Source organism: Corapipo altera, unplaced genomic scaffold (genome assembly GCF_003945725.1).
Source record: "Corapipo altera isolate COAL_440 unplaced genomic scaffold, ASM394572v1 105, whole genome shotgun sequence".
Classification (NCBI taxonomy): Eukaryota; Metazoa; Chordata; class Aves; order Passeriformes; family Pipridae; genus Corapipo; species Corapipo altera.
In genome coordinates, this window is record NW_020884965.1 from 722,111 (window position 1) to 748,127 (window position 26,017).

Below are 26,017 nucleotides of genomic sequence, written 5' to 3' on the forward strand. Positions count from 1 at the left end.
AAAAAGTACAAAAATCCCCCATACAAACTGTATTTTCATTACAATTGAGAACACATCTGCTTTCTCTTATGCTGTGGACTGTGCAGGTCAACATGTTACACAGCAGTGCACTGAGAAAAGCATTTACCATATACATTCATTACACATGTCCACGAGCACATATACACATATACAGCAAGGGTATATATATATATATACACACATATATACACATATATCACCCACATCCACTTCAATGTTGAAAATGCATGTATCTGTTTTAATGTATCTTTCCACATATTTTGCTTGAACATATTAAAATTTTCATCTAGCCTTGTTGATGCTCCATTTGAACTAACCTCCTGTGAAGACTGGTTACTCCAGAGGTCAATTCTGGCAAGAAGTCCCTTTCAGAAATTTAGATCTAAAATCACATACATAAATACTGGCAGCAGAGGTAAATGCAGACAAAATACTCGGCAAGGTATCTAATGAAGTATTTTATGAGACACCTACTACACTCAGCAATATTCATATCACAAACACCAAACAACTTCTCCTAAGTTATTCTAATTACTCATATGATCATAGCAAGTTCTATTCAGACTGTACAGGAGTAGACATTCATTCATCTCCATTGGACTGGAGATCAAATGTTCCTTCTCCATGAACACTCTCCATCATCTTTTCCCCCCCTCTTTCTTCTCTCATTCCTATTTCCACACACAAAAATTCACACAGATGCTCTTTTAATGGTGCATGCAAGCAAAACACACTTGTGCTGATGCACATTCCCACTGTACACTGTGCTCACCCACAGCCACTGCTGTCCTGCCCCAGGTTCACTGAAGGACCACACAAAGTATCCTCACTCTTTATCCATCATCATTTTCTCACTACCAGAGCAAACTGTATCTGCAATTTTGGGGGGGGGGGGGGGTGACACTTCTTCATCCCTTATTCCCCTCACTCTATAAAGCACCTTTGGGTGCTCTCTATCAGTCAAATCAAAGAAAGGACATAAAGCATATGAAACTAAAGGTTCCAACACACAGCTGAGTTGCAATGCATGAACACAACCACAAAAAATGGCACAGGCCTACTCTCAGCTCAAAGAAAATGTAACATAAGAACTAGAGCTATTTGTCAGACACTTACAATTTAATAAATAAACTAAATATTCCACAGCTCAGCCAGAACATTTTCCAGTAAAATTATTTTTATTTCAAATGGAATGGTTTATCAGTCAGATCTAATAGATCTTGGTAGCATTTTTTGGAGGCAGAGGGGGGGGGATAACAAATTCAAGAAGTCTTACACTTCATATGTAACTCACTGATCTTATCTAGGACCTCTGTGTCCTGTAATTTTATGGTCTCAAGTTTACAATTTAACCAACCAGAGGAAAATGGATCAAGTTTCCTTGACTTGGTCTTTTGTCAACATCTGCTCAATGACGGAAAAACTCTTATTGCAACTGGGGCATTAGGAACTTTTTTCTAGTCTCAGATTTTATTTTTAGAACTTCAACTTATTTTGTACACAATTTTTACACATTAGTTATTTGCTAACTAATCATAACAGCTCAGTTCTATACTTCTTCTACATCATTAATTCCATCTAGTTACAAAGAAGAGAAGAAAAACCCAGCAGGTGCCATTTTTTTAGACACAATTTACACTGAGTAAGAGAATATGACCAAGATATCTGAGCCTTAAATTCTGCAGGAACAAAGTGAACTGCATAGACCAGACAGCAAACTTGGAAATAAGTCCAAGATTTATAAGCTTCCCATATTTTCCTCTCTGTTTTCCAAGTTGAGTTTCCCCATGTGCCAAACTGTTGAGGGTTTACATTTTATTCCAAAACCCATGAATCTGTGTTAAATTAAAAAAATAAAGCATGGAAATGTGCTCGTTGTGTTCTTTTAAGAACCTAAAGTTACACACAAGCGCACATGAGAACACTTAACGTGGACAGGCAACGGTTCATTTCCATCTATTCACACAGATTCAACTGCATAAAACAACACTGAAATAACACAGTGCTGCTAAAAAGGTCCACAGATAAAAGGCTGGATCTTTAGTTACACTGCATGAGTCTGGTGCATCACTGTGGGGTGCACAGGAGCCCTAAAATCAGTTTCTCCTCAAAAATGGAACTGTCCTTGAAAGAAATTTGAAGTGCAATGTTGACAACCCTTGTTCCTGTGTCATTCCTGGCAGGGCAAACAAAGCAAAAGGCAAAGACAGCACAAAATTCCCATGGTGTCCACTCAAGGTACCCAAGAAATGGCAATAGGACCCCAGGGAATGGCTGGAGCTGTGTCAGGGCAGGGTCTGGTTGGATATTAGGAAAAAGTTCTTCCCCCAGAGGCTGGTTGGGCACTGCCCAGGCTCCCCAGGGCAGTGGGCACAGCCCCAACGCTGCCAGAGCTCAGGAAGGGTTTGGACAACACTCTCAGGGACAGGGTGGGATTGTTGGGGTGTCCTGTGCAGGGCCAGGGGTTGGACTGGCTGATCTTTGTGGGTCCTTTCCAGCTCAGGATATTCTGTGATTCTATGAAGGTCTCACTGAGGAACTTCCCACATTACCACAGCATTACTCTTCTAATTTGCACCAGAGGAGGAGTGAAAAAGGTTTTGCAAAAAGTGTGTTTGACTCTACGCTTTCACTGTACAGTGGGAATGAATTTATCCATGTAGGGATCCACCTAAAGGATATCACAAAGAGGAAATACCGACATTTTCTAAACTGAAAGCACAAAACTCTAAAAACTCAGACTGTCTCAGACTCACAAGGAACATGCACAGCCTCAGGGACTCCCCAAGTGAGAGAGATGGGGTACATGTAAAAAAAAGTGACAATCAGGACCTCAAGAGCACTTGCCCAGGCTGGACAGCGCAGAGCTGGACCCTGGGGCACACCCACAGCTCCAAAACTTTCCTAGGAGTTTCTCGTCAGTCACGGCATTTTTTGAAATCTTTTATTGTATTACAGAACCTATTAGTTTGTAGTGCCATTAAATCTATTGGAGGATTCCAGAAGTCAAGCAGAAATAGATAAAGTCATAACTACACTTCCATTACAAGAAAGGAAAAGGAAAAAAAATCAGCTGCTGGCTGAGGGCTGGATTTTATTTCTGATTTTTCACCACAGCCACCCCAAACAGTGAGAGGAACAACAGCTCTTCCCTGCTCCCCAAAACTGGACTATTTAGAGGTTTTCTATATCAGGGGTGTTCTCCCAGTTGGTGATGATGGAGCCCCTCCCACACTATGGGACTGGATGATCCCCTCACCACTCTGGGGCACTGCAGCAGCAAGGATGGCTTCTAATGGTGAAGTGGTTCTGCTGCCAAGGTGAATTAAAGGAAAAAAGCCCTAAACCCCCCTCCCCACCCCCCTGGGTTTTCATTCCACCCTTTTGTCCAGACACAGGTCATACGGAGCCACTGTGAGGGGCCCCCTCAGCCCACACAGGTCTGAGAGCCCACCCCCCTCAGAGCCGTGGCCATGCCTTGGGGACACTGAACTGAGAGGCAAAAGTGCCACAACAGTGAGGGGTGTGGGGAAAAGTGACAGTGGGTGTGGGGAACAGTGACAGCGGGCCCCGGGAGGGAGGAGGTGCCGTGGGGCTGGATCCCCACAGCCCACAGGAGTCCTCAGGGCAGCGGGGCCTGTTCATTCCCTGCAGGAACTGTGTCCCCTGGGAAGCTCATGCATTTTCCTCGAGGAATTGTCACCCATGGAAGTGGCAGAGAGGAGCTGCCACAGACCAACCACAGCCCCATCCCTCTGCCCTGCTCGAGGCATACAGGGATGGGGGAATGAAGCCAAGCTGGGAGGCAGAGGGTGGTGTTGCAAGTTTACTGGTCTTTCTCACTATCCAAATCTATTTAAATGGGTAATAAATTAAATTTCTTTTCCCCAAGTCAAGACTGTTTTGCCCATAACTGTCATGGATGACCTCCCTGCCTTTACCTCACAAGGCTGTTCTTCCCTCCCCTGCCCTGCTGAGGAGGGGAGTGTGAGAGGGGCTGGGGGCAGTTTGGCCTCAGCCACAGTAAACTCACCACACTGTGGTTTGGAGAGAAGTGCTTGCTGCTCTTTGACTGAGTCACAAAACTTCAGACACAACACTGCTGCCCTGCAGAGTAATGTGGAATAGAGGCAAAGCTGGAGACAGGCAAGAGGGACCCGAGAGTGACAGGGGCACAGAGAGAGCACAGAGAGGAGAGATGTAGATGTAGGACACTGAGAGTGATGATTAAATGAAGAAAGACAGACTAGCTCAGGCCTAAAGGTCACACAGAAACCATCCAGAAATTGCTAAGATTATGAATAAACCAAAATAGATGCAAAAACATCATTATGAAAGTGCTGTAATAGCAAGAACTAACAGTAACTTCGTTCAGGGCATAGAGGGATTTTCTGGTGACTTGGAATCTAGTGGAACTAATTTTGCAGCAGGGAAACACTCATCCTTATTTTGTGACAGTGAAAGTGCAAACAGAATATTCATCTGTGTCCAGGGAAAGCAGGTCTCTGTTCTGCTCCTTCTGCCATTCAACGTTAAAGAGTAAAATAGACCTAAACATTAAGGCTTAGGAGTAGGATAGATCTACAGGAATAGTGCCATAGTTACAATGTTAGCCAGCCATTTCTGTGACATGAAAGATGGGGACGTGAGCCATAAAACGCTCCTAAGGATAACCCTTAACAACGTGGCTCTCTGTTGCCTTTTGTCTCAGGAAGGAAAATAAGGAAGGAGAGAGATAGTCAATCATGTTAAGAGGTGTAAGGGAGGATGAAAGGGCAGCTGAGCCCCAGACCCCAGGGAGCATCATCCTCTTGGGACCACAGTTTGCTGTGCTGGATCCCTAAACCACTTTAGATAATTCCATAGTAGCAGTGCCTGGTTAGCATGTAACAAAAAGCAAAATAAATAAACCGAGAATTTAGCAAAAGCCTTTTTCACAGAGCTTATATATCATGTCAAAAACACCCTAATGTGGCTCTCCCGAGCTTTTTTTTTATTTTAAAATATATTTTAATTTAAAAACCCCATACCATTTGGCAGCAGTAAATCTATGGTATAGTTTCAAGGCGCCTGAGTTTCCACGCCATATGGAATTAAAGGATTATTTCGCTACATTATACTTTAAAGTTATGAATACTAACACTTCTCCCTGTTACAGCACAGCCAGCAACCTAAGCCTCTCCCAGAGTCCTAGAGGAAGGGGACACCTGCTCCCCAAGAGGTGGCAGAAAACTGACGTGGGGAGGAGAATTTTAGGGTTTCAGTTCTGCCTGTCATTCTCTATTTACACAGCTTTTGCAAGGGCAAGGCAGCTGCAAACTGATCCAGGTCCTACCTGGGTGAATATATTCCCAGGCTCAGATCAGGCGGTGAACAGACTCGTTCATGTGCCATCAGCAAAGCTTCCCAACTCCTGAACACCTGAGCAGCTACAGCCCAGTCCCAAACCCATGACAGGAGTTTGTCCTGACCCGAGCAACAGCCCTTCACAGTACAGAGTCATTTGTACCTGATCCTTAGGGCTTGCCTCCAGTTGCTCTCTGGGCTCCCCAGGCTTTCCCAGCAGCCCAGACTCCAGCCAGGCTCTGAAGATCAGAACTTCTGTCACTCCTGGCAGTGATAGATCTGGGCAGAAGCACCTGCAAATGAGGCACTTGCTTATGACTGCAGGCTGCTCCAAAGGCCAGGAGCAATGGCCAGCTAAGCCTGTAAGGAGAACAAGGCCTGGCTGAACCCAGTGTGATCCCAGTTATCCCAGTATGGATCTGCTGGACCTCACACAGACCCTCAGGCACAGCAGTGACACCCACCATGGCAGGACTGCACAAACACAGCCCGGGGGCCACTCCCTGCCCTGCCCAAGCAAACACACAGCCCTGAAGTGTCTTCCACCAGTCAGAAAAGAGCAACAGCAGATTTCATGTAGAACTGAGTATTGGATTGCGAAGAAAACATATTTTATCAACGATCAGGAACAAATCTGGCTGTATGAAAACAAATAAAAGGAGAACTGCATAACAAGGAAAAAACAACAACAGTGTAAATCAAGGCTTGTAACTTCTGATTTCAATCATGATTAACAGCTGTCATTTCAAAGCTTCTATTTATATCACTCATGCTACTGACAGAAGTCAGACAAATACTACTTAGACAGCACTTCCTTGTCACCTAAAGCATTAAAGGTGGTTCAACACAGAGGCCATGGGTCTGGAGCAAGACCTCTCCACTTCTCCACTGCCTTTCTAACAAAGCCACATTCCTCACCACATCACCTGCCTGACCAGCTGAACAGGAGAGCAGCACAAAGAAAACAAATCAGAGGTAAAATAATGAGGAGGAAGAATATTTACAATACACAAGTTTAGGCAGTAAATATGAAAAAAGAATTCACACCGTGTGTGGACTCTGAACATTATTAATACAAAGATGTTTTTCACCTCAGGGAAGAAAAAATCTTGTTATCTGAGAGATACAACAAAACATTAGGAAAGGCTCTCTGTGTATGTCTTGATATATATTCTTATGACAATCAATGCACACACACAAGAAATTGCCAGCTGCTGAGGATCCAGGCCTACCTGCCATCATCCTGGGATCCCACATCCCTACCAGAACATGAAGCTTTATTTCTCTTATCTGTATGGTAAAAGTGAGGCAAACCAACGAAGACAAGATCTTTTGCTTCCTTCCTACCTTTACTGAGAAGAAAAAGTAATTTTCCTGTTCCAAACCCCTTTTTATGAAAAATCACGAACAAACAGAATCAGAGAGTCACAGAATGTGCTGAGTTTGAAGAGACCCACAAGGATCATCAAGTCCAACCCTCAGCCCTGCACAGTCACACCCTGTGCCTGAGAGTATCATCCAAACACATATGTATATTTTTCCAATTTCCTGTTGACCAAAAAAAAAAAAAAAAAATAATCTAAATCCAATAGAACTCGAACAAATAACTACAAACAATTTCCTAATCAGCTTCATGATACAGAACAAGGGTGTCTTTAACTTACTTATTCTAAAGCACTGCTGGTCATTTCTTGCTGCCTCTAAGCTGATCCTGAGTGTGCTGCTGCACTTGATCAATACACTGGAGTAGAGGAACTCATCCCTTACTGCCTTAAATGGGGGAGATCCTACGGAAAATAACAGAGACACCCCCCTCTGCTCCTGGGGAGAATTTGGCTATTTAGCATTGTTATTACAGAAACACCAAGTGATCATGTTCTGCTCGCAGTAGCAAGAGCAGAAGCAACACAGGCTCAGAATAAATAGCATCCTTACCAAGCGGGGGTGGGGGATAAAGAAACGGGCATTTATTTCCAGATCATCTTCTCCTTCATTATATGCTTGGGCACCCTTAGATATACAGCACACAGAAGGTACTCTAGCTCTATTTTATCTAAGTTTCACAGAGAATGCAGCCCATCTTTTTTTTTTTTTTCTGTGCTGTTTATACAGAAATCAAAGATAAATTTGGCATAAACTCATCACACCCCAGAATCATACATACATTATACACCACAGAAAGTGTAAGAGCCTCGCTCTGTTCCCCGGCTCCCGACAGGAGCGGTACGAGACAGCAAGCTGTTGGCAATTGCAGCAAATGGAGCGTATTTCAGCACACTTCAAAAGCTGAATTGCAAAAAAATATAGGCTTCTTCTGACCCTTTGCATTTTGATGGTTGCTCAGTGAGAAATACGGCCTTTAAAATTACACCTTGCAAAGCTCTCCATTGTACCAATCAATCTGCCCAAGCTGCCTCCACAGCACAGCTCTCGAGCAGAGTAGGATGAGCAGAGAGGGTCTGGATGGAGCAGAGCAATCAGGGTGGGATCGATCTGCCCCTCCCAATATTTACTCAGTCCCACTGCTGAGCTTGTTTGTATCCCACCCTGGATTTCCAGGGTCCTCCCTAGGTCCTGTCTAAGGGAAACTGGTCTTTGTACCATTAAAAAACACCTCTGAAACACAGCTGCTTAGTGGCTGTTCCTGCCTGGCACAGGTGTGCCATCCTTGTCTACAGGGATATCCATCCATCCATCCATCCATCCATCTGCCTTGTGATCCATACATGCTACAAGTTCTGTGTGTTATTCAGCCAAGTGATGCCCATTTACACCATCTACTTCTTGCTTCTGCTTTGTACTTCCTCAAACCAGATTTTCAGTTTTATGGGCATAGTCATGATCTCTTACTGCAGTGCCTGTCCCCCCACCCTGGGAATACCCCATAAGGAGCAGTGCACACACACTGGCTGCAACACTTTCCACCAGGGACTGTTTTGTGGTCCCGTTTAGCCTTGCTCATTTCAAAATGCAGAACCAATTTGGCAGTTTTACCCCAACATTCTGTCTAAGAACAGACTATTTCAGATCCTTGTTAGACATTTACTAGCTCTGGTTTTGGTGGTGACAGGTACAGGGACCAGCCTGTAGCCTCAGGCACTCTGTCCCAATCTCAGCCCTGGACCTGCCAGGAGTTCTTGTTTCTGTTATACAGAGAAGGTCAGGAGAGGTAGGAAAGCAAAGGCAAATATCACTTTTAACCTGAATCTCTGGAAAGGGGAGAGAATAGAAATACTATCCCATTTAGACCAGAGTGTCTGATACCCAACTCCCTGAGGATTTTGCTTGGCCTCTAGCTAACTTTGAAATGTATAACTTCCTGGAAGAATACTTAAGTAAGAAGATAAAATGAATCACATGATGGAACAAAAAGCAAACTGGCCAGATTGAAAAACTGTAAGAGCACTGCAGCTCTGCAAATCCAGCTGAAGAACCATCTACTTTAATGAGGGGAAACACAACCCCAGGGTATCTTCTGTAGGGTTCCACTGGCTTTCACGTCCACAGGATGGCTGCTCCTCATGTGCAAGTGAGATGCAAGATGGGATGAGACCTCTTGGGAATATCTAAAGAGGTGAAGCAGCCTGAAAAAGACCGGGGTGACTTGAATGAAGTCACGGTGCCCCCTGTCCTTTTTTCCTCAATGCAGACCACTGACGTGACACTCAGCTCACATTATAGAGGTAAATAAATGTCCTGAAGGAGGAAATATCAGTATTCATGGCTGGACCTCGAGATGCTTTCCACTGCTTACATAAAGGAGCCCTGTTACTTCAGCGTTCGATATAAGCCCAGAATAAATATTTAATAATTTGGTTGCATAAATAATGATTTGAAGGTTGAGCTATTGGCTTAAAACTATAATACTATTTTAAGCCGTTTAACTGCCCAGCCAGATAAATTATTCAAGACTTGAAAGTCATCCTGTGGTCTCTATACAAGGAGAAAACTAGGAAGTTGTAACAATAATGACAAAAGCCGGGCAAGATCAATCAAACCACATGATCTCTAACACAAACAAGCAGCAATTAAGCAGCAATCAAGACCAAACTGACTGGGGTTGATGTCCTTTTATGCCAATACTCTCAGTCCAGAGAGCAAAACTTAATAATGTTTTGCAATTTATCAAGGGAACCATAAGTCTGCTCTCAGTGGCTTGGCCAAGAGGCTATTATGATAGTATTTCTCTATAATTTAATAATGTGAAGGAAGGGGGGGAGTGGGAGTAAAAGCATTCTGACATATAACTCTCGTCTATACATATTGTATTTTCCTCTTGCTTGAATGATAGAAGCAAAAGTCATAACAATATACCTCAGTACCAATTTGTTAGCAGGAAAGGGGGGCTGAAGTATCTGGCAAAGAAAATCTATTTGAAGCATCACAGAAGGGAAGGGAATGAAGCATCTGAATTCATTAGCAGCTGTCATTGATGTGGAGATGAGTTTAGTCATCACAAATAACTCAGGAGGAAAGCAAAAGGAGGAACTATTGTTTAAGTTGTTTAAATCTGGATTAGAAATTACCAGGAAAAAGAATGCTGAAAAATTACATCCTTAAACCACAGTTTGACTTCATGTCTTAGATCTCGTTGAATTTTTCCCCTGAACTAACATAATATGAGCTGCAGCTGGTCTGAAAAATTCAGAATGCCTTCAAACTCCCAACAATACCAGCTTGTTGTTGGGTTTTGGCTTTGCTCTACATTATTATTGGATTTTTTTTTCTTTTTGCTTACCTCTCTTCCTCTCTCATCCTAAGAAATAATGTAAAATACACTGCAGCACTGTGCTTTCACCTTGGACTACGTTTTGCTAATTGAAATAACGAGTCCTCCTGCTTGCAAATGTCAAAAAAACCCTCCTGATAAATCTTGTAGTCTGTCCCTCGTCCACAGTGAGCAAGGGTGATTTAATGTTTGGTAGATCTGATGAGCACATTGTCTCAGTCCAAGTCCAAACCCAGAAAATCATTCTGCCAGCCAGTGTTATCAGTCCCTGTGTTGGCAGCCTGAGCATTTAGGGCGAGATCCATCACCCACCAAAATCAAAGGGCACAACTTCATGACTGTCACTGACTTCAAGGGATGCAGAAGCCATTTGGTGTCCACTATAAATACTTGACAAGACTATTTCTGTAACTTATATTGTTAAAAAACCCCAATTTAACTTCTCTTTCACATGCTTTAAAACTGTACTAAACTTACCCATCTTGAAAATGTAGTCATACACCAGGTAAGTGGAGTTTTATTATTGTTTTAAGATAAGTGCAAAAAAATCTATAATACAGGAGTACTATCAAATTACGGTTACTTGAATTAATCCTCATTCAGGCATTTAATAATTTGTAAAGTGCTTATTCAGAAGAAGGTCAAAAATCACTTGGAAAGATATGTTAATGGCTCTCTAAGTAATATTTAGGCTTACTGAGTAAATTTTCACACTTAAGTCACGTATAACAAGCATCACAAAATGTATTATGAATTGTGCTTTCACACTGGAGAGCTGTGTGTACATACATGTTACAGCCTCCCCACAAGACACCACTTAAGCACTTAGTTAAATTCATCTCAGCTGAGGAAAAAAAAAAGCATCTCTTTGCTGTTATGCCAGAAATATATTCAATATATGTTCTCATAAAGAGGAATATTTACCTGACTCAGGGCCTGGAGGAGCCCATTATTGTTCATCTCTGTGATTAAAAACCTATCAGAAATGATAACCCAAAAAGCTGTCAAAAACCCCCAACTTCTCCAAAACTCAATCCAAAAAAATAATTAAAGAAGAAATATAGCTGTAAATAATTGGAAATTAAGGAAGACAAAGCCCTGTGCTGATGGATCTACATGGAACCCCTTCTATGCTCTGAAATATTTGGGCTTTAAAATGACCCGCAAGACTTAAAAATTAAGTATCAGCATGTGAAAATGTAGCATATTACAGTTTAAATCAACCATTATACAGGCTCAGCAAGCATCAGCATGCTCCTTCCATGCACTAAAAAACGTCAACTTCTCCTTGGTGAATAATAATTTGTGAAATAAAGCAGGCGTGCAAAATATGGGTGGCAGGAGCAAACGCTGAGATTTGGGGCACCAAGGTGTTTTAAAATTGTTTTTCACTTTTGCATCCAGCATCCACTGAAATCTCAACAGATCAAAGTTTTGCAGACAAGGAGAAAAAAAAAGCCTACAAAATTAATAACTATTTAAGTATTCTGTTTCATCATGATAACAAACAGATGGTTTTAATATTCTAGAGGCTAATTTCTGAACAATTAAAAACACAGCAAGACATTAACATCTAATGAAACATTTTAACTACCAGTATATGCATCTGCCATTAATTTCCACACAGTAAGGTCTTGGTTCTCTTCAATCTGTTCTTTATTAAGGAAAGTTTTTCCACTCTGAATTTAGTGAAGTAGAGAATTAACAACTGTTTTCAATCAGCAATCAGCATGATATTTCGCCAGTGTGCATTGAAACCGTCCACACTATCAGACATAAATTTACTCCTATGATGGCTTTGATCTGCACACTGAGAGGAGATGTTAGAAGGGAATTCATTTTCTAATTCCATTTTCATTTAGAACATATGAATTAACCCCTCACAGATCTCATGTCCCCTTTTATCTACTTTAGATAAAGGACACTTACTTAAAATGTTGTGGCTTGCACATTACTCACAGCCCAGCCAAAACCAAACTCATTTTTTTGAAACCAACAAGAGCATTCTCATGCAAACCATATGGAAATTAAGCTCTTCAAAGGCAAGGAGAATCCTATATTTATGAGCTTCTAATTTATATTTCCTTTGCTCATCTGTGATAAGAACAGAGGGCAGTATTCATCAAAGTTCTACCCATGCAAACACTAGTTGCTACAAAAAACCCCATCTTTATGCCACATTCACCAAGCTAATGCCTGTGTTCCCTCATCAAACATGCTGCTTAGAACTGCTGATGAATTTTTCTGTGGGTCTCCACTAAATTGGCAGGTGATAATTCAAATTAAGCTAAGCCAAGTCCCTCTCTTGGCTCCCAGGGTACAGCAAAAGGCTGATGTTATTCACTGTTTGCAGTCATCGCCTGGCTACTGTATGAATGAACCCAGTAAATAAATTCCTTGGGGAATAACTCTAAACACCTCCCTGGTGGGCTGGAATAGCACACTCCCTGTGCATTAAACACGTAGGCAGCTCAGTAAGCGTCTCTGGTTTTCAAAATGGTTAAGTGAGCAAGGAACTGGGAATGATTTTAACAGAAACCACATTCTCTCCAGGTTCCTGTTTTGCTTTTAATCATGTAATTTATGTAAACATGGAATTGCAAGGCTAAACTAATAAACATTGAAAAAAGCCCTGAGAAAACATAGATTCAGGGAACGAGCCAGTTGCAGGCCTCTGCCTCCTGGATTCACTTTGTGGTGTTCAGGGGGGATTTCATGGTGCACCAAGAAATGTCTGTGTTGCAGCTATGGAGAATAAGAGACCTGCATTCTATTACTGCTTCAGGTCAGGAGAAACAGGGCCATGAACCTGGGGCTTCTACCTACCCACTGATGCCCTACCGATGGGGAATCAGCTGCTCTATCTCCCTCCCTCTAATTTATTCCAGGAATAACATGCTGGGCTCAACACACTTCCAAGAATAGCTATGCACTTCCATAGAAATTTCCATAACAGACCACCTACAACACAAACACAGCCCATCCCTGCTGTGCTCTGCTCTGTGTGCTTGTACCCTTCTCGAAGGCTCAGCCTGAACTCTGCCTCAGAACTTGCTTTTTGCCTTCATTTAAATAGGTTAAGGGCCAGATCCAGGGAAGCTGAGAACACCCACAAACCTATTTGGAATTTGGGTTTCCAAAATCTGGAACCAGAACAGTAGCTAGGTAGAAAGGGACAAGAAAGATTAATCATTCGACTTCAAGCACTGTCATCACTACAAATTTCAGGGATTAGGGCTGGGAGTTCCTGATGTGCCTCGCAGAGGAACGGGTGTAACCTCACTGAAAGACAGTGAGCTCTTGACTCATTTTATATCCACTTTTGGGGCAGTGAAATATGGCTGAAGTGGGGTCCCAGGAGATGCCAGATGGGATTTCAAGAGACCTTTCCAGCCAGTCATATCTGGTTCAGAGAAATGTGCACATTGAAACGACTGTACTGGGAGTTTGCCATGTAACCATTAGCTCTATAACCACCATTAATATACCTTGGAGGCTTTGCCTTATTTTTATATGTCAGACAGTTTCAGACTAGCACTGTATTTAGTGAGGAGAGCACAATATTAAAATGTGACTTTCATACTTCTTATCCTCCAAGTGCCTGGATCTACTCTTGGCACACTACAAAAAATAATACTTTTATGATTCAGTTTTTCCATGAAATATTTATAATACAAGTATTGAGTGATGGAAGTGCCAGAATATTACGATTGCTGCACTTGAATTCCTGGAGATTGGAAGCTTTTGTTTGGTCTAGCAGCGTGAAGGAAAAGCGTCCTGCTAAACATCTGTCTCTCACTGGGGAACCACATGGGAAATAAAGACTTTGGGGCAGCACTGCCTGAAGTATTTGAGTCCTCAGTTTACCCACTGCAGTCTGTGAGCATCAAGGAGCCTCAGCATTATAAAATCACAGAAGATTAGAGAAAGGTGCAGACCCAAGAGGTCCCACAGCCCAGCCCTCTGAGCACAAAGGACCAGCTAGACCCGCATCACTCCTGACACACAGACAACCAGCTAATCCAGCCCAAACTTGCTAAAGACACCCAGTGACCTCTGCAGCTGCTGCAGGTGAATTGGTGCAGTGTTTCACCGCCCTTGCCTTGTAAAAACCACCTTCACACTTCCAGTGCACCTCCAGCTGCAGTGTGCCCTTGTCCCACCTATCATGGATATGCAGCACAGATTTCTCCCGTCCTCCCTGCAGCGACCTTCCTGTGTTTGAAGACTCTTATCAGCATCTCCACTCCATTTCCTCTTTTCAAAACTAAATTGCCCCAATTCTTTCAAGTCTCTCTTGCAGGCCGTGCATTTAGACTTTCTCCACGTACTCCACGTATTTCTTGCACTGATTATTTCCTATTCTGAAGGGAAGCACCTGCAATATCCATTAGGAAATACAGAATCATACAAATCATATGGAGATGAAATGTGTATGAAATAAAATACATAAGGATGAAATGTGGACTGAAAGCTGTAGCCTGTGTTTAGCCAACTGACTGGTCAGGCAGTTTTTACTTCTGGGTGCTGGTTTTGAGACACCTGAAAATATCTGAAGTGATCACCTGAAGTGTTCACAACACAAACCTTTTGAATTTATGACATTTTTCACTTCTGGAAGTGCTGTTAACTTCTTATATAAATGATACCAGATCTGTAAAAGATATTTCCTGAACAAAAGAAAAATAGCTACAAGTATATATACAGCTTAGAGAAGAACTGTTCGGGAGAGGCTTTGTTAAGTTCACTGCAGCTTGATTTAGATCTCTCCTCATTCAAAACCTTACCTGGTCTTCTGCTAAATATTAAGAGCTTTCAATAAAAATTTTCTTTCTTAATAGTTTTTTTCTGAGTTGGAGCTGCAAGGACAAAGTGTAACTCCTCGTGGTACTTCCACAGCTGAAATTCATCTGCTGTAAGAAGCTGGTTTTGAAGTGATCTGGAGAACCACTTCTCAAACCCATTTTAATAGCTTTCAAAGATTGCTCAAAGATGCCCAACAGCCCTGTTTTCCTTGCCAGGCCCTTCTTCCTCACTACTGTCTTTAGTTACAGCAGGAACATTGGATTAAATCAAAACTTAATTTGCTGTTTAGCATCCTGGTTAAGCAGTCTGGAACTGCGAAGGTTTTTTTGGTGTTCATAAACTTATTTTACAACAACTAAGACAAGGACTGACGAGAGGAGATGCTGACACTCCTGTGAGGGGCTAAAGACTGGCTTGGAGATCTCTCCACGCAAGCCAGAGGCAGGAGGAGGCGCGGGAGGAGCTGTGGGTGGGTGAGGCCCCGGCACTGCCTTCCCTTTGAGGCCACAGAAATGCCAGGCTGTCAACCCCTGGCATCCCCCAGCAAACCATGGCAACAGCTGCCTGGCTCTGCAGTAATAAACTGAACCAATTTAATGGCTTTTATTGTTCTGCTGTGATGTTTGAGCGCAACCACTTCTTTCCTCCCAGGACTCCTGAGCCCGCAAGGGCAGCAATGAGAGAGGATCTCATTTACCTAAAAGCGCTTATAAATTTTTAATTTGCTTTAACAAGTAAATTAACAAGTCCCTCATTCAGGCAAGTTTTATGGCCTCTTGCCACTTGGGGAGGGCCATAAAAGTTTTATAGATAATCCAGAGCTACCGAGATTGCTCATAATAAATTGTCTGTTTCCTGTTATTTTATCAAACCATTGGGCTTCTAATGACTTAAAGTCACAGCTTCTTTATATCTCTGCTTTTTATGAGCCCGTATTTATAAACTGTAAAGAATATCTTAAATTATACAGGGCCCCTGCTAATCATTACAAAGCCAGTCTTTTATTGGAGACAACCTTTTTGTTCACGCCCACCTAATAAACTTTAAGAGATTTAAGGGAAAGAAATCTTTTTGGAGATAGCCTGCTCATTGAACATTGTATTTTAAGATGTTGCTTTAGCCAAAATTTTATTAATGAATACTTTTAAGTGCCCAGGACTCCCTACTCTGATGTTCTGAGGAAGTTTGTCTTTTATTTCATTGACAACACAGAGTGTAGATTCTTCGGAGAGATGAATTCTCACTCTTTCAGTGAGATGAACTCATCTTTCCCTTGATTTCTGACACAGGAATAACATGGCAAAACTGTAGAGATAATCATTACAGTCATGTTTACTGATGTTACATATTTGGGGTGGAGGGAAAAGAAGTGAAGGAATAAAGCTGCTGCAGATTCTGTCCTCCAGAGACCCAAATATTGTGACTTGATTAAAACCTAGATCTGCTCTGAAGTTTAGGCTCATACAAAGTTACAACAAATGGGTACTGGGTTAATAATACAGCACAGGTGAAAATAATCAGTATTTTCTGTAAATACAGTGTTATGAAAGCCCAGAACACCTTCAACTAAACAGGGAATGTGGAATTTGACCTAAAAATTCCCCATTACCTTTTTGTGAAATACAAGTCTGTGGAACTGGAAATTTCATTTATGCTGGAGGAGAAAAACAAGGTAAGAAGATCACCATCTACTCAGCAGAGCTTTCCTGCTAAATGGGAAATTCCAGCAGGATAGGCAAGTTGTAAAAGCTCAGGATGCTATTTTTGAGAGAGATGCAAGAGCTAAATCCTGTAATATGCCCATTATCTGAAGCACTGAAAGTGCTTGAAGTTTTATTTATTGATTTTTCAGTTTGAAAGTGCCATAGATTCATATCTCATAATATCAGCCCAGATTAAGATCCATTGTGTAATTACAACTGTGCTCATGTACTTTCATTCTTCGGTGTTACGGTTACAGGCCAGTAAAAATAGGCTGTTAGAGTGGATGAACCTGCTGTTCAGACATCGTTGTACATCAAAGAACAACTTGTTCAACTGAATCTGGCAATAACTATAAGTACAGTGGAAATAAAATAAGGAAAACAAGCCACAAACCCCTCACCAAATGACAATTATCTTGCGTTTCCTCATAAATCCACACAGAGATAAGTACATACACAAGTACAGGCACAGGCCATACACCAAATTCAGGTTCTGCTCCTGCTCCTGTTCTCAAGTTCAGAAATCCTTGAGATGGAATGGAAACAACTGCAGAGCACCCCAGGGATCACATTTTTCCAATATTCTGGAGTCCTTTTAGATGACTGAAAGTCTAACTTATTTAAGAAGCAGAACTTAACTGTGTATGCATTCAAACAAAGGTTCTTTTCTGCCTGCCACAGCAAATCCAGTCCCCACCCATCTGTACCCACTAAAGATGCATCTCCCTGCATCAAACATTAACCACTGCCTGATCACTCAGTGAAAAGAGTCTTAAGGAAACAAGGAGAGTCACGCAAATGTGATAAAGAAATGATGTCCAAAGAATCTTACATTATAATGGGCCTCCAGCCCAAAATCCTGTTATTTGCTCCCAAAGATAAGAAATCCTACGGCTTGTGGCATGCTGAGAAAAAAAGAGGAAAATACCTTTTGTAATCAGTGTAAAAGACTGGGAATGACTCAAAGGAGACAAACCCATCATTCCCAGTGCCTCTGCCTGAACTGCAGCAGCAGAAACCTGTCACATGCTGTCACCTTCAGTGGCCACAGGATTCTGACAGTGAGCGGGTGTGTGCACAGCCAGGGTGGAACTCTGACAGGTTGGCACAAGCTTACATGGAAAAAGCCTGACCCCTCCAGTGGATTTGAATTTGCAGGTAAAGGTGAGATGTGAAACAGGATTTCTGCTGACAAAAGCCACATTTATTGTCGTCACCAATATTTACCAAGAATGGACAAAAGGATCTCAGCTCAGAGGAAAGGGTTATTTTCTTCCCCCCACAGCTCTAGCAACAATGTCAGTAAATGTTCTGCCCCTTCTCTGAAATCTCCTCATGGATATAAATGGATGCAGAAGTGAGAAAGAAGAAATGCAGCAGAAGCCCTTTTTTCCAGAAATTTCTGAAACAACAGTGATCACATATGATTTCCAGACTTTCTGTGACAACAGTTACAAGTCTTTCTGACTCTGCAGAGCATCCAAACAGTCAGAAACTTAACTTGAGGGAATTCCTGTGCTTTCAAGATTCACCTACTCGAGCCTTGGCTGTGGCTCTCATTTCTCTATAAACGCACACATTACTATTCCAACCAAATCCTTGCAAAAACACTTTCCCGCCTTTGCTACAAGACAGAAGATATTTCCATTAAAGTAAGCAAACTCATCTCTAGTGCACCTAAGGCCTGCAGAGCTCCCAAGTTTCAGTTCACATTTCAGGTTAATCTTTTCCTTTCCTAAAGAACAGAACATCCTTTTTCCTGATCTCCCCGAGGGCTCAGTATTTGCAACATCAAACAGAACATACAAACCATCGCGCCCCCTCCAAAAGCCCATTATACTGTCAACCAGCTTCCTAACTGCAACCAGGGGAGAAAGCTTATATACTGACTCCAGAGCTCTTTTACTGCTGGAAAGTGTCCATGATTTCTTCAAGCTACTGCTGCATTTCATTTCTCTAAAGAACTCATAATAAGATGGGCAAAGTTCCAAGGAAGAAAAAAGAAACCCAACCAACTCAGAGAACAAACCACGTGTTTCCCCCACCGCTGTTCTCAGGTGCTGGCAAAGGCCAAAGCCACAAGACTCTCCTGCAATACTGTCAGTGACCCTCCTTAATAAATCAGATATTAAAATACAGCCATGTGAATTAGGCTGGAAAGAGAGAGCAGGGCAAATGTCTGCTCCTGAAGATAACAGTGTATCTGTGGTGGGTATAACACCCACCAAGCATGAAAAGAAACCAGACACTAGGAGGGAAGCCCTTATGGAGGCCACGCTAGAAGCTACTCGAGTTCAAAAGGAATTCACTGTGTATTTATTAATTTTGTGATGAGAGACTGAGTTGTTATTCCAGGAGGAAGGCCTGAGTGATGGCTGTGACTGGGCTGGGATCCGGGTCTCAATAAATGAATGTTCACAAGGCACAACGTGAACCTCGGTGGGAAGCTGTTGCTGTAGAGTAACACACTATTACTCTAATTCAGAAATTCAAAAAAAGGCAATAAGAGAATGTAAATCAAAACCAAGGGTGTCTGTGCAGCTCTGCTGCATTGGGGGAAAAAAAATTATCTTAGCAGGTTTTATCAGCTATTGTTTTCTTTCATTCTGTTCAAAGCGTTCATATCTGTTTTGGCAGAATGACCCCAAGCCTGGGTTAACAGGAGAGGGGTCTCCTCTTGCTGGAGGAGCTCATCTTCAGGGACACATTCCCAGGGAAGCACAACCTTCTTTCCCCACGGCCCATCCCAGCTGTCCCTCTCCTGCCCCGGAGCGTGGTGGCTGCTCTCCGAGCCCTTGACAGAGGCAACCCCTGAGCAAAGCTGCAGAGCCCCTCCAGTGACTCCCCCAAAGCTCCCTGCAGCTCTCACCCAGAGCTTGCCAAACAGAGGGGCACTAAATACAACTCCCAGCCAGCCAGTACCACCCACAACTCTTATCACTAATTTCTCAGTTAATGACTCATGGTAAACCAAAGCTGACAGTTGCCACAGGTCTGGCAGGTGATATTTACAGCTGAAGCTCCATAAAGTCAGGAGGTTATGTCAAGCTGGAGCATTCAAGGGATGGTAAATGGAGCCCTGGCCTGTGAGGAAATGGCTGGAGATTGGTTACAGCCAGGAGTAATTGATCTGTCTGAAAATACGGTCCAGGAATCATGGGATTAATGTTCAAATTCCAGCTGTGTTGCATTGTTCCCTTCCCTCCAGCTCTCCAACAACAAAGACATGCCTCCTCCTCTGGAGACCAGAAAAGTTTTATTAAAATCTTCATACAACTGCTGCAGTGGAGGCCCTGTTAAAAGCATCATAGGAAAAAAATGCAGGATTCATAAAGAAACCATCCTACAATTTCCTTTCGATCTGGCATTGATTTCAAAGGGCTACCTTAGCCAAGAGGCTTTGGCCAGCTCCCCTCCCTCCCTCCTTGGGCAGGGGTGAGGAGCAGAGCCTGGCTGGCTGTGGGAGCAGAGCCTGGCTGGCTGTGGGAGCAGGCACTGCATGTGCAGCCCGGCCGTGCACGCAGAGCGAGGGAGAGAGTGGGCACGGGAAATAACAGAATGGGAACACTTCCAAACCTGCAGCTGTGCTGGCCCATTAAAAAGCTGAAACTCATTCTACTGTTCGACCTCATGCTTATCACCACATAACTATTCATCAAAGAAATTTCGGTGCAATTAATTAAATTATTCCCCAGCCTGTGCCACAGAGTCGTTATTCCAATATCAGCTTTCACTCGCACTCTCTTAAGCTCGTGTCTCTGTGCCAAGTGACATCTCCAGGGCTGTCCAGCCTCAATAAAGCTCTGCTCCTCACCACTCACAGAGCCCATCATTTCTCTCGTTTATTGCCATTTATTTTCCACTAGGATTTTGCTGCCAGTATATTGGCAGGACTTCCAGTATATGGATGTAATGAAATCTCCCACAGACACTTAACATCGGGTCAGGCTTCAGCTCGGCTCATGTGAAGCAGTAATATGATAAACAAATGCTTCCAGGAGGAGGATTTTATCCGCTCAAAACCAGAACATGGACTCCTTTGGTACCCAGACAAGAACTAGGAGGGAGTCATTTGAAAATCCATATGATAATTAGCTTTATAGCTAAAATGTGCTCAACATGAGAAAACTGAGTTACAACACAGGTTCCTCTGGATCCATCAGGATCAACTTCTTTATAAAAAAAACCACAGTGCCACAATTTGCATATTCCTCCCTTTGTGTGTGTGTGTGTTTTGTTTGCTTGTGGCTTGATTTGTTTCATTTTTAACAGCACTGCTAATACAACTCCACTGGCTCAGTGGAGTGGGGGATTTGGTGGCCTTTAGGGGCCCTGAGCTGACCTACCAACAACACATAAATGTAAATGCCTTGATGTCAAGTCTTTTGGAAATGATGCAGGACCTGATGGCTCTGAACGTGGTCTGTCTGTATTTACTGCCACATAAATTCATGGGATGGCACCAAAGCATCTTATCTGCATCTCTCCCAGTCCAGGTCAGGAGTGCTGCCAATGGGATTAGAATATAAAAATGTGAATTACACAGGACAGTGGTAGACATGTCCCAGGCACCTCTGAGGGACTTCTGGCTGGAGTTGAGAGACGAAAGGAAAAAAAAAAAAGGAAAATAAAATGTTATTTTTGGAAAGGGATGGAAAAAAAATCAAACCTTAGAACAGTTTGTATGTGCCCACAGTAAGTCTTGCACTACCTGGAAGGCTGTAAATCAATGATGATGTTCCATCAGAGAGGCTCCATTTCCAATGTGAGTTAATGGACATAAACCTCCTCCAAGCAATGGATGTAAAACATCAGACTGCGTGATCAAAGGGGTGGCATTTTTAGCCTGGTTTGGTTTTCTATCTAAAATAAATTTCTCCCAGGAGAAATGGAATTTTGCTGTTCTTCCAAGGAGACAGAAAAGTTTGGTTCTGCATCAACAACTGCCCTGATGCCTTGTTGGCTTTCCAGCTAATGCATCACTTACAGGAATTTGTAGTATCTGTGTAAAAGCAGCAGAACCCAGGTGTTGCAAGATAATTGGAGGGAATCAGAACTATCCTGGTGAAGGAGGTAGAACTTTGCCTGAAGAGTGCCTATCTTTCAATCTGTTGGCAAAGTCTGATTTGTATACATGCTGAAATGTAGATGCTTCTCTACTTGCCTTGAATGAAGGCAAATAAAACCTTGCTCGAACCAGGTTTGAACCAAACCTTGCACATCCTCCACCTCATCCTTCTACTATCCAATAGTCCAGGTTATCTCCAAACACACTGCCATTTATTTTGTGGGTTTTTTTGATTAAATAGAGACACAGGATCATTAATTTCCAACATATCCATTTCCAAGTGAATTTTACAGTTGTTTGGTTCCCATGTCTCTCAATGCCTGTGACCCAAATATACTGAGCCCCCAAGGGCACAGTAAAGCACCAAAATGGTGCCTCACCCAAGCTGGGATCCTTTAAAAAATGCATTGTAGTATCAGAATTTAACGCAAGATAAATATCAGAGATACCAAATATACAACCTGTTGTTCACTTAACTAAGAGAGGGAGGGGGAAAGTCAACATCAAAACCAGAAACAGATTTATAACAACACTACAGGAAAGCAGAAGGAGCCACTTCAAACACTTCAGGTGCCAATTCAGGCACCACCAGAACCTCCAGCTGAGGTGGACTATCCCTGGGCTATCAGTTTTAGTCAATCCTCCAACTCAGGCATCTGTGTGTTCCTGTGCACTCCACTAACCCAAAGGTGCCCAAAGGAACCGTCTACTCACATTTCCTGAGTTGACAAGAATAGTATAAAATAGATCAAACTGTTATTACAAGAGAAGCTGCTTGGAAATATACTTGTTAAAAATTACAGTTAAGGTGAGAGTCTATCTGCCACCTATTCAAGGAACTTTGACAAAGCAGAGTGGAAAATCAATAACCACCACAATGTCACCAGGATGGATCCTTGGCATCACAGCTCCTTAGAGCTCAGCAGGCTCAGTTAAATTACAGCATCCAGAAAGCTGCAGCCAAGTCTCACCAACATAGAGGAGGCTGTCTAAAGATTTCTTCTCTTCCCTAGGCATGGCCACAAAGGCTGGACTCTCTGATGTGCACAGGAGTGCATTTATGAGTTTCAAGAGGGGTGAGTGTACAAATGGACCCTTTATTGTATGGGAAAGGGCTGCTTCACAGACTGATGGCCAGACACACTGCCCTGCTCACCCCAGACCCCCCAGCTCTTCAAACAGGGACCACAGGGACCAGGAAGGGCTGTTATTTCACACTCTCCATCCTCCCCATCAGGGAAGGTGGCAGGGAATGGGGACAGGTGGGATATTGTCCCAGCAAGGCAGGGAATTGATCCCAGTGGAGTTACCAACTGACTCAGCTGAAATCCAGGCTCACCATGGGCTTCATTAAAGGACTGCAATTACAACAGGTAACACTTCTCATCCAAAACCTAGAGCCAAAACTCAGAAGACTACACCAGGCATTTCGTCATATGAGATCTGGGTTTGCCCCCCCAAGCACACGTTGATACTTCCCAAATGAATATAATCTAGTCCTTGGATCTGTCGTTTCCTTGGATCCTTCATTACAACATTTCCATTCTTTCTTAAAAACAAGTAAACACTTCTGCTGTGACACTGTGGAACATTGCTCTACAACTGTGGACATCAGCAAAACAGGCTGCTCTACCAGGAGATAGTGAAAAATCCAACATGAACAGCACTGTGAAGCTTCCTGCCTCATCCTGTATCAATAATCTAGCTGTAAATATATATCAACTATTCCCTTCAAAAAAATAAAAAAAGGATTCAAATTTCCAGTGTCACAGATATGAAAGGAAGTTTGCATGGCACTTCACAGAAGTCACAAAGGATATGCTTTATCGCAGTTGCTTTTCATATTTTGAAACTTTTAATCCCTTTCCAAAAGCTATTGCAACATTTTCTTACATCTTGAATCCTTCACTTTCATGTTCATTATCTACCCTAATTTCAATATGGCAAATAGACCATATTGATTTAGCTCAGGACAATCCAGTGTAGGACTAACCTGTGCCCTTTAATAACAAGCAACACGCTTTCAAGTATTTTAATGAAAGAAGGAGCTACATAACAGATCTAGCTGCAGATAATTCTCACCTTCTGTGTTACAAGCTCATCTGAGTGCAGGTAATTTTGTATTTTTTAATTTTATTTTACTTTTTAATAGGAAAAGCATAAAATTAATATCTCATGTCAGCAAATCCACAGAACGATTCCTTCACCCCTTGTGTGCATTCCGGCTGGACAGTGCATCACACCAAGCTCCTTTGGGCAGGAATTGGGCCAGCTCTGGCAGATTTGGGGAATGATGTCTTCAGGAAGGCACACTGTCAGTGGCAGCACAGGGCAGTGTCCATATTAACTTCCAGTCATTGCTCACTGGTGTCAGGAGCACTGTGCCCACCTGACCCGAAGCACTGCAAACACACCAACTGCCAAGAGGATCTGCAGAACACTCTCTTGTCTGAAACAGTGGTGATGGTGACACGTGCCAATGGTTTTTCATCTTTCCTTCAATGCCAGACAGACACAGGGCAGGAACTGCCCCAGGCCCTTGTTGCAGAGCTACAGGTAAAGCCAGGGCTCCATCTGGGCTCACACCAAAGGCTTCCCCAGCTGGCCAGGCTGCAAAACAGGGTCTGATCGGTCTGAGTGGAGACAAGGGCAACCCAAGGCTCTGCCAGGCACATCAGGTGTTCACCAGCCAAAAGGAACTGCAGCACCTGGATTATCCAAGGGATATAAACCGTCTCCAGACCTCTGACATAACAGGTTTTGTACCTTATCACAAAAAGCAGCTCTGGTCTAACAGCCCACATAAGATACCAGCAGAGCAGATGTCCATCCCTGGGCTAAGCTCAGTGTGAAAAGCCCATAACACGTTTGGTTGACTTTCCCATAAGTTACTTGTGTCAACAAAATTAATGTGACATTTACAACTATTTTGAGGATAAAATGAAGTTGCTTAAATTATTCTGCAGAAGCAGCATGAGACAGAATTATTCAGTTGACAAAATCTAATTAGGTGTAAATTATTTCAGGGTATATGAATTATAAAACCTTTCATAGAGAACTCAAACTCAAGGCTCAATGTGATACAGCAAATTAATATGCTGGGCATCTGTTTGCCAGAGTTGGGTTTCAATCTGGGACAAAGTCACACAGATAATTGATTTCTTCTTCCCACCAGCCACCATGCTCAGGCAGGTAGAGGAAGCTGTGCCCTATACGATGTACATTTTACTGCAGTTGAAAGGCTTTTTTCCCTCCAGAAGGTCGCAAGAATTTGAGAGCTGGTCAGTAGATGCAATAAGCAGGCTCTTATTCTACACTCTGAGACAGGTCTGAAGCTCCTGATGCCTGGGGATAGCAAGAAGGGAGTATTTTGGCTGTCCTTGCAGCCTGGTGTCCAGCTTCATCCTTCCTCCAGAAAGTTTCTGAGTGGTGACACTGAGAAACATTTCAGCACATGGTTAAGTTTAATAACCAACCTCTCTTTTAAGCCTGTACTTTGATGCCTTGCTCAGGCAGGATTAGCACGTCCAGAAACCTGCCTAATTACCACAGCATTTATATCTCCTGCTAAGAGTAATTTTTGCTGTTTAGATGCAAAAATGTCCTCATTAGCTTCTACAAAGCCAAGCAGGGCATCTTTGAACCCAAACTATCAGTGTTTTTAATGGTTGAAAAGCAGGATCCTGAGAAGTTCCAGGGATGACATGGTGTCTTGTGCTGCAGCTATGGAGGAGGCTGGAATGATGAGCAACTGTTTTATTAGATATTTTCGGTGGGAGAAGACAAGTGCTTTATGAGCTGAGCATCAGCTTTGCCCACTCACTGTCAGGCTGCTGCAGTGGGAGGGTTTGGGTCTTGTGGGAAAGAAGCTATTCCAGTTCCCACAGGAGGTTTAGAAATACACGCCAGGATTTGACATGGTCCTGACTCTCCATTTAAATGCCCCCCAGTTCAACGTGGATTGGTAGATCTCGTAGGAGCTCCAGCTACCTTCTCACACTTCTTGCCAACTCCTTGAACAACCTGTCACAAGGAGATGCAGGTTATTTACCATCGCCCAAATTCCCTCTGCAAGGATCAGAGGAAATTCCTGGAAGTGAAACAGAACATTTGGTCACAAAGCCTAGAGAGGAGACACATGAAAACCCCAAAGCCCTAATTCTCTCTTTCTCTTTGAAAAAGTTCAGCTGCTCTGCTAAGCTCCAGCTGGGGCCTTTCTCAATGGATAGACACTGCAGCTTACTTAAAAATGATATGCAAGGCTATCAGCTGCTCTCTTGTTCCATTTCTCCACAGAATGCATTTCTTACACACTATTGACCACATGTCCTTGACAAGGCTGGT

The 26,017-nt window shown here is 42.8% G+C and overlaps 1 protein-coding gene across 4 annotated transcripts in view; it reads right to left on the bottom strand.

Moving 5' to 3' along the window:
* The window catches only part of LOC113957338 (autism susceptibility gene 2 protein-like), a 400,579-nt gene that overhangs the window by 56,539 nt on the left and 318,023 nt on the right, over positions 1-26,017 (bottom strand). The gene's annotated exons all lie outside the window — the stretch shown is intronic.